At 47.5% G+C, this 18,147-nt stretch overlaps 1 long non-coding RNA gene across 1 annotated transcript in view; it reads right to left on the bottom strand.

The window, feature by feature from the left end:
* Positions 1-18,147, bottom strand: part of LOC146861055 (uncharacterized) — a 58,215-nt gene that overhangs the window by 26,051 nt on the left and 14,017 nt on the right. The window contains exon 2 of the long non-coding RNA XR_014979230.1: positions 7,410-7,455. This is a non-coding gene — a long non-coding RNA (uncharacterized LOC146861055). The remainder of the gene's footprint in view (positions 1-7,409; positions 7,456-18,147) is intronic.

Here is an 18,147-nt window from a genome sequence, read left to right as displayed (position 1 = left end):
CACATCATGCAGGACACGGCTGAACATGGTCTGGGACATGCCACCTACATCAGCTATGGTCAATTGAAACGTACCCGTGGCAAAGAAATGTAGGGCTGCCATCACCTTCATCTTGGCTGTCAGTGCAGTAGGATACCTGTGTAGCGGTTGGAGGTGTGGTTCCAGCCTTGTGGCCAAGTTGTCAATCAACGGTTGGGAGAAGCGGTAGCGGCGTATACAGTCACGTTCCCTCATGGCAGCCAAGTCTGGCATTGGTCGGGGGAGAGGCGGTGCCCTGCAGAATTTTGGAAGGAATAACGAAGATTGAGTACAGCACTACACCACTGACAATGAACTGAGCACATGTTCAACAGCTAATACACATATGCTACATACAGAGTCTGTACTGTGCAATGCATCCAGGACACGTATGCCAGCCAGGTGACACCCCTACCAACAGTCAGCTACACACGTGGGTGCTCAAGGTCAACATGACATGCCATGGAACTAGCTGTGGGCCAGTGTAAGTGAACAGGCAGACGCATTACAGGAGTGACAGACAACCACATATGTGCATGAGAAGGATGTTACATCATACAGACCGGTTGCGGAACACTAGAGGCACAGGTCACAGGTCCTTGAAATAGGACAGTCCACACACCTTGCCATGAAGGGGTACATGTCAGGAATGATCACACATGCATTGAGACTACGCAGATATGTCCTTGTCTCGCAAGTCCATGTGCGATGCATACATACACCCGTTACATCTGATTCCACATGTGGCCTGGTGTGCGTAATAGTGTGCCATTCCCATCGACACGCACACACATGTTGGATGCAGCAACAGCAGATGCATGTCACGGAACAACTACAGCAAGCTCACGGGAACACATGACACACACATGACATAGTCACATCGTGCAACGCCGGTAGTTACATGTCAGGTGTCATAATCAGTGTCCCTGGCATCAGGGGACAGTTGCGGGTGTAGGTGACTGTGCCATGCCAGTGATGCAGTGCTCGACTGTCCCCAGAGAGTAGCTCCTCTGTATCAATTGATATCAAGTAAATTTCTGTTGTGTCATGCTCCCCATTGTTTCCCAGTGGCATGGTGGGTAAACCAACTGTGTGGGGCAGGGCCTACATATGTTTGTAGTATTGTAGATGTCACTCATGTTGCTGTTCATGCTATGCGCTGTGTCCTATGTAGTTTGTACTCATGTGTCATATGTATACAGGTGTCTGATCATTTCCTGTCTCTTCATCTTGCCCACAGCATCGTCGGGGGAAACCGAGGGAGACACTGGCACGGACGTGGGGGAGGGACCCAGCACCGGGGCCACCAGTGCTGGGGAGTCTGGCGCAGCAAGTGGCACGGAGGCCAAGGGGAGTCAGGCGGAGGACCTGTCCAGTCCCATCACCGCCCTCCCACTTGCTCGGGTGCCTTGTGTCCGTGCTAGGCGACAACAGGTGCGTGAGAGACGACAAGGAGGTGTATTTAAAAGGCCAAGGGTGCACTTCCACTCCGGATCATTCTGTGGAGTGTAGCCAGATTAAATTGCATGGTGCTTGTCATATGCACGCTCATGATTTAGCTTGTATTCTGAAGTGGATTCGTGTGCCAGTTATGACCCCGTCTTGTACGCTGCTTGATAACGGTAATTATGTGCTGTTCAATGATGAAGCTTGCTGTGGGATGCTTCGGGAATTCCTCACATCGTGACTGTATCACTACGAGTGGTTTTCTGTCATTACGACCTTTTCCCACCCCTGCATGGCCGGCTCGATGTATCCATCTGGCCTTCCATTCCAACCTTGAAAGCAGAGTTCAACAAGATGAGCAGAATAAGGGCTCTATTGTCTCAACAACAAGTCGTGTTGACTTCATCCCGAGAAACATTTGTCCTTCACGTAGCTCACATGCGCACAGAGGTGCAAGCGCTTTTGGACACTGATCTCCCACTACATATTTGGGACACGGATTCAGACTATCTTTCATGCCTCGTCAACAAGTGGCCTGGATGTTTTTTTCTAAATTGTGTGATCCGGCCTCGTGACCTCCTTCCATACTCTGTTTGGTGTGTTCCCCGCATTTCATCATTCGATTTTTGCTAGCGTCTTCGGAGGTCTCCCTTTGCTTCTCGCACTCATGGCTGGGGTGCTATTATTGATCTGCGTACTACGCTGTGGCTTCACAACTTGCGTTACAAGACAGCATGCACCGGCTGCTCCATCTTCGGCAACAGATGCTTGAATTCTACGGCACTCTGCCGCTAGCGACCTTAAGCAGTGCCTATGGATTGTCCTTCCGGTTTCCCTTCTTTACCTGCGTGCAACCTGTCTTTCATTGCCTAGATTGTCCATTCGAATGGGCTCTGGATTTGTGCCTGACTAACTCGGTGCCTCCTGACCCGGATTATGATCGACTGATGAGCCCCTTAGTGGCTCATGAGTTGGACTGTTCTGGCGTCAGGATTATGGCCTGTGCTGCAGCACATGGAGTCCTAGGGAATTGGGACATCGGAACGGCTGCAACTGAATTCTTATCCAGAAGTTATCTTGATGTCCCCACCTGTTGTCCACAAATGGTGCTGGATGCCCCGATTGTTGAGGAACACATGTGTTCTTTCCCCCTACTGAACTGGATGGCAGATAATTTTACGGAACGTTCTAATGATTTCCTCTTGGAAGCTGTTGCAACTTATTGTGCTTAAACCTTGATGGATTGACTTTAGCCCTGCTCATTTCATGTTGCATCCATCGAGGTTATGTTTTTTCCCCTTTTACATGGTTCATTTCCCTGCAACATCGTTCATCATTGACATTTCTTTTCTGACTTTTTCGCTTCCCTTCTATGGACTTCCAGTTCATGCCCTTGGTTCTGTTCCATCAAACTTGAACTCTGCGTTCTCGATTTTGCGCCCCTAGTGGTTAGTGGTATGAACAAGGGGGGGTGTAGTCCTGATTCCTATCTCCCTATGTACAATGCTATGTTGGCACCACCGCGTTAGTTGTTAGTGAGCCATCTTGCCAATTTTGCTGCTTTTGCACACAACACTGTAGTTGCGTGTTATCAATTTTCAAATGCCTACTCGAGTTTGCTTCACATGAGGACTGTCTGTTGTTTGACATCCTTTACAGTGAGCAGCGAGCTTGTACTGTACATTGTGTATACAAACAGTCTGGGTGACTAGACGGTGCATGTTGTTGTGTGCAGGTTGATCGGCCCACTAATTAGCCTTTACATGCATGCAACTACAGATACCTGATAGACGAATGCTTGCCATATTGCAGTGCAGCACGTTTGAGTTTTATTGTGATGGGGAACTTTCGCAGGTGAAGAGACTAGATGATCCTGTGATGTGATACCACTGAGCTGATCTGTACGGTGGGGGGTCCCCCGTTAAAGCCTAGAGACCTTCTATTAGTCGAATTATACTACTATTGGTTTACTGGCGACAGGAAGGTTGCTGTTTCCACTGTCATTTTCTCATGATTGCTCCTTTCATTGTCTATGATATTGCAACAATGCTAATGCTTATGAACTTAACCATTTGTCTGCTTATGTTAGCCACAGTACTGCATCTTAGGACGTGAGGTTCATTGAATGAACTCTTTCAACTTAACCGTGTCTGTGTCGATTCTGTTGTGGACTGATCTGAGGATGACGAACAGGTGTGTCTGATTCCCACCATTCCAGAGAATATTGTCATGCGCTTGTTCTGGGTTGTCTATACATTGGGACCGCCGAGCTCAACCTCGGCTGACGAATGTGACACTAAGCTAGTCGGATAAGGGCTTCTGGGTTCTGAGGGGAGTTTGTGGTACACCAGACATGTCTCCTTCGTGCCAGGCACCGCACCCCCTGCCCCTGTCTCCCCTGCTGCCGTCAATGCAGAGTCTGTGGACATTCAGCGCCAGTTGCTGGTTGGTCAGACATCGGTCCTGCGTGTCCTCCATGGCCACACCAGAGTGCTGACACGGATGGTGTCGTACATGGAGGGCATGTCATCAGCGATGTCTGACAAACGGATGTTGCTGAGGTCCATTGACTCGTCACTGATGGCAGCAGTGGGTCTCCTGCAGCGCTCTGTCCCCCCCCCTACCCCGGCACCATCCGCACTTCCCACTCCCATGCCTGTCCCATACACACCCAGACGTCCCCATGCACGCACCCCACCAGACACAGGCAGCACACCCCCAGGGACGGCCAAGCGCACACCTCCTGTCACGCACACAAAGGGGGGAGAAGGCAGAGGCACTGGGTCGGGGGGAAAACAGCAGCCACGCTGTCACAGTAGGAGTCTGCAGTCCTCACGACCCACTACCTCCAGAACCACTCCCCTTGGCTCTCCTGCCCAACAGTCGGACAGAGAGTCCTTCATGGCCAGTCCGTCCCCAGCCCCAGTGTGACACCACCCCGCAAGCGTTTGAGGGATTCCCCGGGCAGGGTAGTTGATTCCCCCCCCTGTCCACACCCTCCCCCAGTTGCGCTGCGACCCATCCCTCCAACCCCCCCCCCCCTCCTTGGGGCCTGTGGTTCCTTCGGGTGCAGGGGAGACACTGGAAGAGCTTGCTGCCGTGTGCAGCGCCATACTGACCTCCTCCTTCGGCGCTGCCCCACCCCCTGTGGTGGAGACGTCCGTCCCTGCACCCACGACACCTACCCATGCCCCTCCTTTCCCTGCGGTGCCTGGTTCTTCCCCCCACATGATGCCCCCACACTGTGGATGATCTGGTACAGTGCACTGTGCAGGCAAGCTATGGGAGACGCGTCCCAACGTGACCCCCCAGGACTCCGCATCTGCCGTGGCCCATGGGCTTGGTGAATAGTGTACTGTAGCTACTTTTCTTCGAAATGCTGAATGTGGTTTTTTGTTTTCCCTATGCACACTATGGCTTTTCTGGTATTGCTGTTGGTGCTGCTGCTCCCTGAGTTGGGGTGGTGATGATGTGTTGTGTGTCTGGGAAATGTTGTAGTGTGCTGCTCATGGGGTGGACCCTGGTATCTGCATGAAGTCACAAGGTGACTGCATGTATTCTTAGGTCATGTTAGCTCTTACTGCATGGTGACATTGTCCCAAGGTGTGTTCCTTACTCTGTGGCACCTGCCATCTTCCCTGCAGGGTGTTTCCCAATTGTTGTGCTGAGCTGTGTCAACCTTTCCTCGGTGTGTGACACATCCCTTCGACTTTGGCCATGCATGCTCTGCTATGTCTCCACCTGCATCGTTTGTGGCATCCTTGCTGGACAGTGTACTTGTGTATGGAGTGTATTGACATGACTTCATGTGGACATTTTCCCTTTTCAGCACTATGCATGTGTGTACTCCCTGCCTCACACACATGTGATACGTGTTCTGCAGGGTATTTGGGCACCTGACTGACAATTGTGGGCATTGTATCTGTGTGTACTCCACCCTTTTCCTTCCATGGGAGGCTACAACTTGTTGGCTGCCCCGGCACCTGTACATTCCTATCATTCCTGGAATGTGGGTGACAGTGTGTGTTCCCTTAGGCTCCCTTAGTTTCGTGGTGTTTGACATGAGGATACTGTCTTGTTGCATGATCTCAGTGTGTGTATTGTGCTGCCTCCGCCAGGGGTGGGTATGCATGTGTAATTTGTCATCACACCCACATGTGGTGTGTCATGCAGTGGGGGAAGGAGTGGGACACTGCAGTCAGTGATGTGTTGTCATGGCACTCTCAACATTGTCGCACATTGTGTATGCCTTCATGCACCCATGGAGTTTTGCTCATCGGAGGGTGATGTACACACCCCCATGGCTCTGTCCACTGCTGGGGGTCCTCTACACCCACCCCTCCTATATCTGGGCACTGCTCGGAGTGATAGTCACCCACCCCTCATATGTCTGGGCACTTCTGGGAGTGATAGTCACCCACCCCTCATATGTCTGGGCACTGCTGGGAGTCCTCGGCACCCACCCCTCATATGTCTGGGCACTGCTGGGAGTGATAGGCACCCACCCCTCATATGTCTGGGCACTGCTGGGAGTGATCGGTACACACCCTTCATATGTCTGGGCACTGCTGGGAGTGATAGGCACCCACCCCTCATATGTCTGGGCACTGCTGGGAGTGACAGGCGCACACACCCCTCATATGTCTGGCCACTGCTGGGTGTGATGGGCACACACCCCTATGTATGTGTCCACTGTCGTGGTACGAGCCGTACCCACGCGCTGATGGCCTGGGGGCGGCCCGTACCCCTACGGCACCCCAACTTTGGGGGTGCGGCCCGTACCCATGCCTTTGGGCCGTGGGTACCGGCCGTACCGCCATTGTTGGTGTGATGTAGGGGTAGGCGTGGTATGTGCCGTACCCACGCGCTGATGGCCTGGGTGCGGCCCGTACCCCTACGGCACCCCAACTTTGGGGGTGCGGCCCGTACCCATGCCTTTGGGACGTGGGTACAGGCCGTACCGTCATTGTTGGTGTGACGTAGGGGTAGGCGTGGGTACGGTCCGTACACGCGCACCCCTACATCACCACTACAATGGTGGTACGGGCCGTACCCACGCTCTGGGGGGCGTGGGTACGTCCCGTACCACCATTGTGGTGGTGACGGGTACGCGTCCACGTCCACTTCCGTTGTGGCGGGACGTGGGATTGGTGGACACGCCCCCCGAAGTGACCAGACCATGGAGGTAATTAATGTGCAGGATGTATTAGTATTTTGTGGGGTGTGGGTTCTGTTTCCTGCCCCTTGCACCCCCCCCTTTGCCCCCGGGGGTTGTTCTGACCTTCTGCGGCGTCTGCCTCGGTTTTTGTACACGAGGTGGTAGGCTATGAGGGCCGGGATGACGCGTAGGTTGGGGTCCATCGCTGTCCGTCGCGTACCGGTGCTCCTTGTTCACGTCGTCCTCAATTTCCCGGCAGTTTTTGGCTCCCGTAAAAACTGCTGCGTGCGGAGTGACGTCGGCACGAATCGTACTTGCTGGTCCGTAGAACGCTGCCTGACTCCGTCCGGACATCGCATATTCGCCTTCCAGATTCAGATTTGTATGTATTTTTTAGCCGGTCTGTGTTTTTTATGACTCGTACGGAAATGGTGTTTCTGTGCGAATCGTACTTGCGAGTTTGTAAGGTGTTTTTCCCGGGTAGGAGTCGGACGGAAAAAACGCTCCGTACGACCATTCGTACCCGGGTTTTACAGGATCGTAATCGGCACCTTGGTGTTAGAAACCATATGAGATTAGCACTATCATGCTGCTTAATGTTATAAAATACCCATGAGGAGTAAAATGATCAGGTGACTCCTGTTCTCTAGGACAACAAAATATTCATACCCGGCATTTCCCCTTATCAGTGGAGGGCGCTACAAACAAAAAGTGGAGGGTGGGTGGAGACTGCACAGGGGGAGTGCAGGGGGTTGTTGATAATCATTTTAAGAAAAAAAGAACTTACCTGAAGCTGCCGGCCCCCTCCAGTGTCATGCCTCGGTGTTCTATTACTGAAAAGAAAAAGGGCCCACTGATATCAATGCGAAGTACACTTGGGCAGGGAAATACATACTGTAAAGTTTCTAGGGCTACTTCAACGACAGAGCTAGAACATAATTATATTAATAATGGTAGTGAGGATAGAAAAATACAAAATATTTATTATGAAATAAATTCATTAAAAAGAGTTTTGATTTCATGTACATTTTGTTGCAGAAAAATCATATACACAACATTCTAACTACTGTCACTCATCCATTCATTCACACATATCTCAGTTGATTATTTTGTACATATTATCAGCATGGTAAATTGATTCAATGTCTGACAGAAAATATTACAGTACATTAAATAGTGCAATCTCATGGATTAATATAATTGTAGTTATAGGGTGGTGTCCAAGATGTCTCAACGCACGTTTAGGCAGAAAGCTGCCTTCCTCAGGAGAACCACCTCCAAAAATTATATTTCTGTAAAAACAAAATATTATCTCAACAAAATGTCACAATGTCACTATCCCATAGAGAGTCTAGCATGTATACACAATAGATACTATGTCCACATTATAGAGCCAATGGAAATGTGTGATAGTTAGGTCTAGTTATCAACCCAGGAGGGAAGAGTGTAATAAGAAGGAAGAAAAGTCAAATTACTAGATAAGAGAGATAAAGGTGTGCAGCTTATGAAGATACGTGCTACCAGAAAAAAAAATTACCAGATCGCGTGAGCAAAGGAAATAGAACTATTATAATAAAAGAGCCTCAGACCAAGACTGTGAGGTTTGTGCCCATGCAATAGATGACGGGAAAAAGTTACCAGACTTTCTTACCAGGTAACCAACTTCACAGGTTTTGAGACTATGTTCATACAGACGGACTACGTAGCCTTGATAATGACACGTTCTAATTATAGATGGAATCCTATAACAATAGACATTGCTGTAATTTCGAAATTGGTTAAAGGATTTAAGAGTTGTATTTACACAAAAATAGCGAGACCTCAGACGTGAATAAAACCTAAGTAAACATAAAAGGAGAAACGATGTAAAAAAGTGACCACCTGGGCTTATCACTGATGTGGATATGGCTACTTACCCACGTCATAAATGAAGTACGTGGTGCTGGAGATAGAAAACTGAGCATTGCTTGATGAATATAATCAAGGATGTGTAGCTGGGTCCCGCATGTGCCTGTAAAGTCATAAATATGAGCTAGAATTAAGGGAACTGAGGCACTAACTGAAAGGAGATAACAATAATGGTGCCCCGAGATCAGACCGAAAAAAATTACCTTATTATTGTGGATTAGAAACTCATAGAGGGCGAGCTGTCATTCCCTTCAGCTGTTAGAAACAGCGTGGATTAAAAGGAGTCTATCGATAAATAAACACGCAAAAAAAATGAGATCATTAGGGTGCTGACAGAGCCGGGACAATGGTCAGTTGTGTGAGACGATAACTCAGCAAACTTAATATAGGGCCCAAGAGTGGAGATGATTTATAGGTAAATAGATCGAGACATAGGGGATGCTTGAAAAAATTAATTAATTAACTAGCAATCAACAGACCTAGCTCGTTTAGCAATGGCGTACAGGAACTGGTAGCCAACGTTTCAGTGGCGGGCGCCACAAACAAAAAGTGGTGGGTGGGTGGAGAGGGCACAGGGGGAGTGCAGGGGGTTGTTGAGAATTTTTAGAAAAAAAGAACTTACCTGAAGCTGTCGGCCCCCTCCAGTGTCATGCCTCGGTGTTCTTCCTGGTCCCAGCAGACACTGCATCACAGACTCCCTGTGCAATCTCTGCGCTGCTCTCATCCCATGAGACCAGTGCGGGGATTGGCCTGAGCGGGCTGGTTTGATGCTCGGCTCAGGACAGAGTCTGTGCTGTTTCTCCAACTGTTCAATGCAGCCCGGTTGGAGAAACTTAAGTGCGCATGTGTGTTTCACATGCACACTTAGAAGTGCACCAGTCCTCCTCCCCCCTTCCCATGGCCCCAACCCTCCCTAAGCACGCTGGCTGAGCCAGCAGGTGGATATTAAAACAATGATAGAAAATTGTTTTAATTATCACTGCTGGCTCTGAGACAGTTGTGCGACACTTCTCTGCCATTGCGGAGGAGCTGTCCGGCCCTTTATATAATAGAGCATTCTCATCAAGTTCTTGATGACTGCATAGTATCGATTTTCAAAAGGAAATACAGGATTGCTTTAGACTGTATCCCAATTGCAATGCAATAGGTTTTGCATTACTGAAAGTTTGAGCTATTGGCGTTTGCAAATAATAATGCTTGTTCGATTTTTGTAAAATATCCTAGCAGTAGGATTAGTATGGGTGCAGTACCTTATGTTGCTGATAGAGGGCCCTTTACAACTCCACAGGGATACTTAGTAACAGCCTGTGGTACTGCACCCGTTTCTTACTTCGTTGATTTTATTTTATTACTTATGCTACTGCTGGGATATTTTTCAACAAAAAAAAAGTCTAACAAACATTATCATTTGCAACGGCAATAGCTCAAACCTTTAGTGATACTTGTTTTGCTGCTGCGCTCACTGGGGTCACATGTGCTTTTTGCCTAGTTATTATTCTCAGTTACATGCAAGCTGCCTGTTGAAATGCCTTTCTAACGATTCGTCATGTTGGGTGACAGCTTTCCAGGAATGACATAATATTAGTCAGGTATTTACAGCTTGCTCTGTTTTGTTTTAAAAGAGGAACGAGTGCCCACAGACAAGCTCTCCCAACTCCCTGTGTGTTTGATAGTCCCCAGCTCCTGGATTCCACCCCTTTCTCACATTCAACCATAGCACATTTTACTGCTCCTATGAGTGCTGATCAGTTTGATGGCCATCCAGACCTTGCCCTTCATTAGTCACAATTGCATCTGGTAGGGAGTAATGAATGAGTGTTGTACTTTTAAATGTGTGTTTTGAGGCAGAGCTGCAAGCAGATTAAAAGGGGTTGAAAGCTAAGAAGCAATTTTTCTAAGATGGTAAAAGGAAATGGCTTAGAGTCTGATGCAGTGCAACCACATTAGAAATAGAAACGCAGGGAGGGGAGCTAGAAAGAGTGGACAGAGAGGGCCATAGCTGTAAAATAGTCCCTCAATCATTTCAATGCAAAGAGGACACTATGTGGAGGCAGAAGGATACACTCAAGCAGTAAATAGCATTAGGTGAGAGATGAATATTCGAGTGGGATGAGCCAAGATGTGATTGATAATGCCTCAATATTTCTGAAAGAGGCTTGTTGCAGAAAGCCAATGGTTGAAAAGGATGTTCTTCCGTCAGAACCAAGACTTACAATTATGTTTCCTGGACTCTTATTGGGTAGTAAAAGGCAGCTGCAATGGGGGTACAGTGATCCCCTTGGAGACCTGGAACGCGTTACACATATCACAGCAATGCCCTTGGAACTGGATGGTTGGTTCAGTATCAGGCTCTTGAACTTATCTTTACAAGTACTGCTGCTCCTTATGGGCAGCCCCTGCAGTATGTGCTTAGTCTGATAATTGGATTTCTTTCAGGCACATTGTCTGCCCACATTTGCCTTATGGACTTAGTGAACTCTATTGTAAGTGATTATTCAGGGCTGACCATAGTTGTCATTGTCACTTTTCTCACCACGCCTTTTTGACTTACTCTATTACAGACATTTCTGCTTGTATAATCTTAGCAAGAACCTGGGTTAGCTTGGGTTTACACTGCGAGTTCGACAAATTTTGAGATGAAGCTGCCTTCTGCTTAAGGGTCATCGAAGGATAGCTGTCAGAATCCCTTCAGAACTCATTGCTAAGAAAACTGCCCTGCTAGACAAGATTGAAAAGAGGACACGACTTCATGACCAAACAGAAACACAAAAGAAGCAATCAAATGAGGAAAAAGCATTTTGGTTACAAAAAAAGCAAAAAAGAAAACTAAAGCCACCCACAGAAGATGGTCCCGGTCAAAAGACTAAGGCAAAAGCAGTGGCAAGGCCAAACAAGAAGCACAGACAAAAAACACAAGAATGCTACACATGCGGTTCAGATTACCCACATGAAGAAAAATGCCCTGCAATGGGTAAAGTATTTCAGATGTGTAGCAAATAAAACCACCATGAGAGGATGTAAAACGGCATGAAAAAAAGAGAAACTCAGGCGTTAAGAGACAACAGAGCTTGTCACAATGCATGTTCAGTAAGAGGCAAGAGCAGAAACTCGTGAAGATCCTGAACAAGGTCACAGTGAGTATCATCACAAGAATCTTACACAAGTCATCCTAATGATACCTCTGTGACTGTAAAGAATATCTGCTCACTAGTAGACAATACTCACCAGTCGCTGATGCCCAAGAGATGTCCTTAAGATGGGAAATCATGTGGCACTGTTTGTGTTAGACAGCAGTGAACCCCTGAACAACATTGGTGTCACAGAATATTGGCGAATGAAACCTAAACTCATTCAAGAGAAAGGCGAGGAGAACAATTGCACCCGAAAGGTAAGTTAACATCTGAAGTTCCTGGGAAAATAAAGGATACCATGAACCTACAAAAGATAGTCCTATAAATGTACACATTTACGTAACAGATGGAGTGACTTTTGCAGGCTGTCGGCTCAGCCTCCCAGCTGCCAAAGAACTCATGCTAGTTGCCATCCTATACAAAATGGTTGAAGACACTCTTATAGTAAGGAAGTACCCCAAATTATTTACCGGGAGCAAAAAAATAAAAGCTTTTGAAACAAAATTGCAACTCAATGAGGCCATTAGACCCATGGTCCAGCTCTACAGAAAGAGTCATCATTCCTTCAAAAGCCAGCAGGAAATGAGATTCAAGAGCTACTTATCACTGACATCATAGACGAATCGAGTGGGCCTACACCACTGCTGCTAGTCTCTCAAAGGAAAGCAAGAAGAGCAGGTCTGCCTATGTGTTGACATACAGAATCAAACGCTTCAATTGAAAAAGAAATACACCATGGGACGCACATGAGTGACATAATCATGCTCCTGAACAGCTCTGCAATCTTTTCTAAACTCGACTTGAATAAGGGATACCATCAGCTACAGCCGCATAAGGACTCAAGGTACATGACTAAATTCACCACTCAGCTTGGGCTGTTCTGATACAAGAGACTAGGGGCCAAATGGACGATCCTCAGTGTTTACGACTCACAATTTGCATTTTTTTGTAACTTGCAGATTGCAAGTCACAAACACTGATGTACAACAGTGTCTGAGATACTATTTGCATTTCCCAAATGGGTCGCAAAGGACCTGCCTCATTAATATTTATGCGGCAGGTCACTTTTTGCAACCTATTTGGAATTGCTGGCACTCACAGAGATGGTGGCCTGCTGGGGTCAGTAGACCACCATGTCTGTAACTGCTTTTTCAACAAAATTGTTTTTTTTTTTTTTTTAAATGAATCTCGTTTTCCTTAAAGGAAAACAGGATGCATCTAAAAAAAGAAAAATGAAACCTTTTAGTTTCATTTTTTAAGAGAAGGCAGTGGTCAGTGGGACCACTGCCTGCTCGTAATTTTTTTTTTTGCTGTCAATCACAAAGGGGAAAGGGTGCCCTGGGGACCTCTTCCTGTTTGCAACTAGCTTACCACCAATCGAAATTGGTCGTAAATGCAATTGTTTTGTGGACACAGTTGCTGCTGCAAAACAATCTTACACCCCCCTGCGACTCGCTATCAGGAAGGGCGGCCCTTCGCACGCCCCTTCCTAATAGTGACTTGCAAACCCTATTTTGCGAGTCGGTAAACTCACAAAATAGGTTTGGTACATGCTACAACCCTTTTTAGCGGTTGCAAATGGGACGAGTTCCTGTTTGCGGCTGCTAAAATGGCTGTAGATCCAGTGGCGACTGGTGTGGCGGGTGGTGATGGACTGGATACAAATTTTTTAACTTACCTTCTCTTCACCACAGCCGCTGCACGCCTCTCCTGCGGCCTCTTCGTTCTGCGCTGGAAGCAGGCACCAGAAGCAGACTTGCCCAGCCAATCACAAAGCTGCATGAGCAGCGTCGTGATTGGTCTGAGCATCCTGTTTGGACGCTCAGGCAGTGCCTGGGGAGGCTGGGCATGTTCTCCACAGTGCTGTGCAACACAGCCCAATGGAGAACATTCCTTCTGGGCCGGCCAAACAGTCATGTGCACTTAAGGAGTGCAAAAAACACTTCTTACTCTGCCAAGCTGTGCCCAGCCCCGACCTGGCTCAGTCCCTCACAGAAAAATAAAATAGTAATAACGGCTCATTATTACCATTTTATTTTCCTTCTTGCACTGCTCAAATAGCAGTGGGGTGACGCTCCTCCACCTTAGTGGAAGAGCTGCCACTGTGTACATATGGCCCTGAGTTTCTGAATATCCTCCATAGCGGAGATATTCCAGGAAGGCATCAGTAGATTAATCAGGCCAGTCATGAATGCCCACAACTACAGTGATGACATTCTTGATGTGACAATGTTAGAAGTATTTTAAAAAATATTGATAAAGCTTCATGCCAAGTTTGTTTAGTGCTACATCAGCCAAAACTGTTTCTAATGCTTCCACAGAACTCAACTCACCTTTTTTGGATACATTTTTCAGATATGGGCATGGGTCCAGACAAAATCTAGGATCTGAATGAAATGCTAGCTCACACGGATGGATATAAACAACATACAGTCCTTTTGGGAATGGCTGGCTACTGATTGAGGTATATCAGAAACTAGGTCACCATCAGCAGCCCTCTGACACACTTCACAAAATAGGAGTATCTTTACAAGTGAACACAGAAGTGGGAACTAGAATTCCAAACTCTCCAAAAAGTTGTCAGCAACACCACAAACATGTCCTATTTTACACCACATTGTGTACAGAACTCAGAGTTATTTATCACAAGAGAGGAACAGACCACATACGCAGTGCCATATGCCAATTGGAGCCTTACACAAATGGAAAAGGCAAATTTGCAACCAGAAAGGCAAAACTTGGCAGATCTGTGCATCTGTGCAGACTACCACATTTTCAAGTATGGCAAACTCTTCACCATAACAACCAGACGCACGCAACTCTGCTATACTACCACATATTGAGAGATGGAGACTTCACCTGCAAGAATATACCTACTCTTCAATGCACAAACTAAGAAAAGAAAACAACCTGATGGATTACACATCCAGACACCCACTGCCGACATGGAAGACCAGAAGAATACATTATTGTCATTAATCAAGCCACACCACTGTCTGTTCTCTAGAGATCCTAACATTAGACATGCTCAGTGACTCGATGCAAACAGAGGTGAAGAGGAAAACCGAGCACAATGTGTGGCAACACCTTGATGACACACTGGCGGACAATAACAAGAACTGAGCGATTTCTGGTTTGTGGAAGATAACTATCAGTGACTGATTGTAGCCTCATACTGAAAGATAAAAGAATCATAATTCCAGTTGCACGAAGACAGCAAATTGTTGAGCCGGCACATGAAGGTCTTATCCTGGGATGGCCGGACATAGGTAGGTCCCATGTTAGCAGACACTCTGACTAAGTTTGGTCTCTCTTGCAACACTAGCGAGCAGCCCGGCATGTCTCAGTTGGGGCTGATCAACCCCCCTAATTAGCCGGTGCACTTTTTTCCAGAAGGTATAACATTTACCTCTTGCTTTCACCATTTAATAGAACTACAGTTGAGTACAGACTTTAGGGGACGTTACTTCTTTTTTCTATACACAGTACATGCCGTCCCCTAGGAGTAGATGAGGATACTTCGGTCCTGATGAAATGCCTAGATCCCTTTGGACTGTATAGGGCATGAAACATGTCGACCCCCTGGACAACTTACACATTCCTTAATTTTTCCCTCTCCAGTTCACGACTTTCCAGTCAGTGTTTTTAGTCATGGCACACGTACCCTCCAAATAAACTACCATTGGAGAATCCTGTAGCTATTTTCAAACCACACTTACACTATCCCACTTCTATTCACCACACATCGGCTCCCTCCAAAACATCTTAAAGCTTCACAACGACAAACCAAGAAGATCTCAGTGAAAGAGCCCCCCTGCGGGGCCTGTTGGGCATTGCAGCACGGGCCCAACGAGGAGCTGCCCTATGATGAAGCATGACATCCCTCGGGGTGTGTGAGGGCCCTTGCTCCTTATTGGAGCACCTGTTCATAACTAACATACCATTTCCTGCCTGCCACCCAGGCTCTTTTTCCCGCTCTCTCTTTTCTCCCCTCCCCCTGCCGTTTCTTTCCCCTTTTTCCTAATTCAAACAGCATACTCTTTTTGTTTCACCACAACTGCATGGGGCCTGTATGATGGAGCGCCTAAGCCCCTGTCCCTCCTTGTGACATTAACAAGGTCTTAGCCACTAAGTAAGCAGCCACTAAGCGAGCATTGCAACAGCATGGTTGGTTCCCCAATCTAGATCTATTAGTAGAAGAGACACTGTAGGCTTGCAAACCATGTCAAGTAGTCAACAGGAGTACATGTCCACTCCTACTACAGATGACTCAATTCCCAGAATGGGCAAGACAAAATGTGGCTGACAATTTCTTTGGCCATTTTGAGGAATGGCAAGCACAAACTTGCTGTCATTGGCAAAATACTCCTGCTTTCCACTGGTCAAGTCACTATCGCCAGCCAGTGCAAAGGCTGTCATACCTGCCTTGGATAAAATGTTTGCCAGGTGAGAAATTCATAAAGTCATCAAAACAGATACTGGGCTCCCATTCAACAGCAAATAATTCACTCAATTTGCAACACATCTAAATTTTGAACACCAGCGAGTCACACCCATGTGGCAATAAGTGGAAATCTAAAGAACACAAAAGAGTAGACAGAATATTAAAATACCCTCATTTGAAACATACTTCTTATAACCCTGAGCATGTGTAGCTTAGAAGAGTTCTTTTCAGTCTTTCTTTCTTCCTTACACACATTATTTTTTCATCCTTCCAACCTATTGTTCACCTTTTTTCCTTCCTTCAGTTCTCCTTTCCTGTTAACATTCCTTTCTCCTCCTGTTCTTTCCTTTACCTTTCTACAGTGCTTAATTTGAGTAACCCTGGGCGAAGTACTACGCTACACTCCCGTAGTTTGCGAAGTTTGCACTACTTCACACTACGCAAATTGCACGTAGCACAGTGCAAACACGCGTAGCAGTAATTTTTTACTTGCTCGCGGTCCTCAACGTCAAGTTGGCAACCGCGAGCGAGCAAAATGACATCCCGGAGAGACTTTTTCCTTGGTCGCGATCAGCAACATCAAGTTGCCGATCGCGAGCGTGGAAAATAAACCTCCCGGCGAGATTCTCAACGCGGGGAGGTCAGGTTTCTCATTGCGAGTGATCGCATATGCTCGCGACCGCTCGTGATGAGAAACTACCAGTCCGCGTTGAGAAAGCTGCCACTCGAGAAATCAACTCGAGCAGCAGAAAAGGACCGCTTGCACTGTGCAAGATGCGGTTTGCCCTGATTGCACAGTGCAGACAAGCATCCGGCACTGTGCAATCAGTGCGAACAGCATTTTGCACAGTGCACTACGCAGTTCGCGTAGCTACGCATAGCTCGCGTAGTGCGAAGTGCACTTCGCGTAGCTATGCGTAGCGCTGCGACGCGAACTACGTCCAGGGTTAAATTTGAGCAGGTGGTTGCCACTTATTTTTCCTCATCAGACATTGACTGCCAGCGAGAGAGGTAAAAACACACAAAGAGGAAAGAAGTAGGAAGAAATAGATGGACAACCCAATGCAAAGGGAGAAAGCAGGAACCTGCATGCTTGAGATAAAGGGGCAGAGGGTGTCTGATAGAGAATTGAAGAGCCATGAGGCTGGTTCAAGACTAGGCAGCCTTAGCATTACGGTTCACTGGCCACAGTTTTCTGAACAGAGCTTTAGGCACTAACACTCTTTCTGTTACAAATTAAGCAAATCCAAAGGGGATGATGGACGGAGTGTTGAACATTGCAAGCACTCACCCCCAGTCAATTGATCTGGGTTTAATCCATCATCATTCTTTAGCTCACTCCGCCACCCCAGTTCAGACATGGCCATATGCAAATAAGTCTGACCCTGTGCCTCATGGGAACAGTCTAGCCCGAACTGCGAAGCCATGTCTTCCCTGGACCGGAAACAAGCTTCCTGGGACCGGTTTCTGGCTAATCAGCCGTCATCAGCCAGGCTAGCTATTATCCAGTGGCAAAGTGAGCAAGGGACCCACGTCTGGGCATACCCTGCCAACTCAGGGCGAACAAAGCAAAACCAAAGGGGATGATGAACGGCGTGTTGAACATTGCAAGCACGCACCCCCAGTCAACTGATCTGGGTTTAATCCATCATCATTCTTTAGCTCACTCCGCCACCCCAGTTCAGACATGGCCATATGCAAATCAGTCTGACCCTGTGCCTCATGGGAACAGTCCAGCCCGAACTGCCAAGCCATGTCTTCCCTGGACCGGAAACATGCATCCTGGGACCGGTTTCTGACTAATCAGCCGTCATCAGCCAGGCTAGCCTGAATCCAGTGGCAAAGTGAGCAAGGGACCCACGTCTGGGCATACCCTGCCAACTTAGGGCGAACAAAGCAAAACCAAAGGGGATGATGGACGGAGTGTTGAACATTGCAAGTACTCACCCCCAGTCAACTGATCTGGGTTTAATCCATCATCATTCTTTAGCTCACTCCGCCACTGTGTGTTTTGCTGTTTGCCCTTTGTGGGAAGGGTATGC

Source organism: Triturus cristatus, chromosome 3_1, assembly GCF_964204655.1.
Source record: "Triturus cristatus chromosome 3_1, aTriCri1.1, whole genome shotgun sequence".
Taxonomy (NCBI): domain Eukaryota; kingdom Metazoa; phylum Chordata; class Amphibia; order Caudata; family Salamandridae; genus Triturus; species Triturus cristatus.
This window is presented reverse-complemented; position numbering and strand designations above follow the sequence as displayed.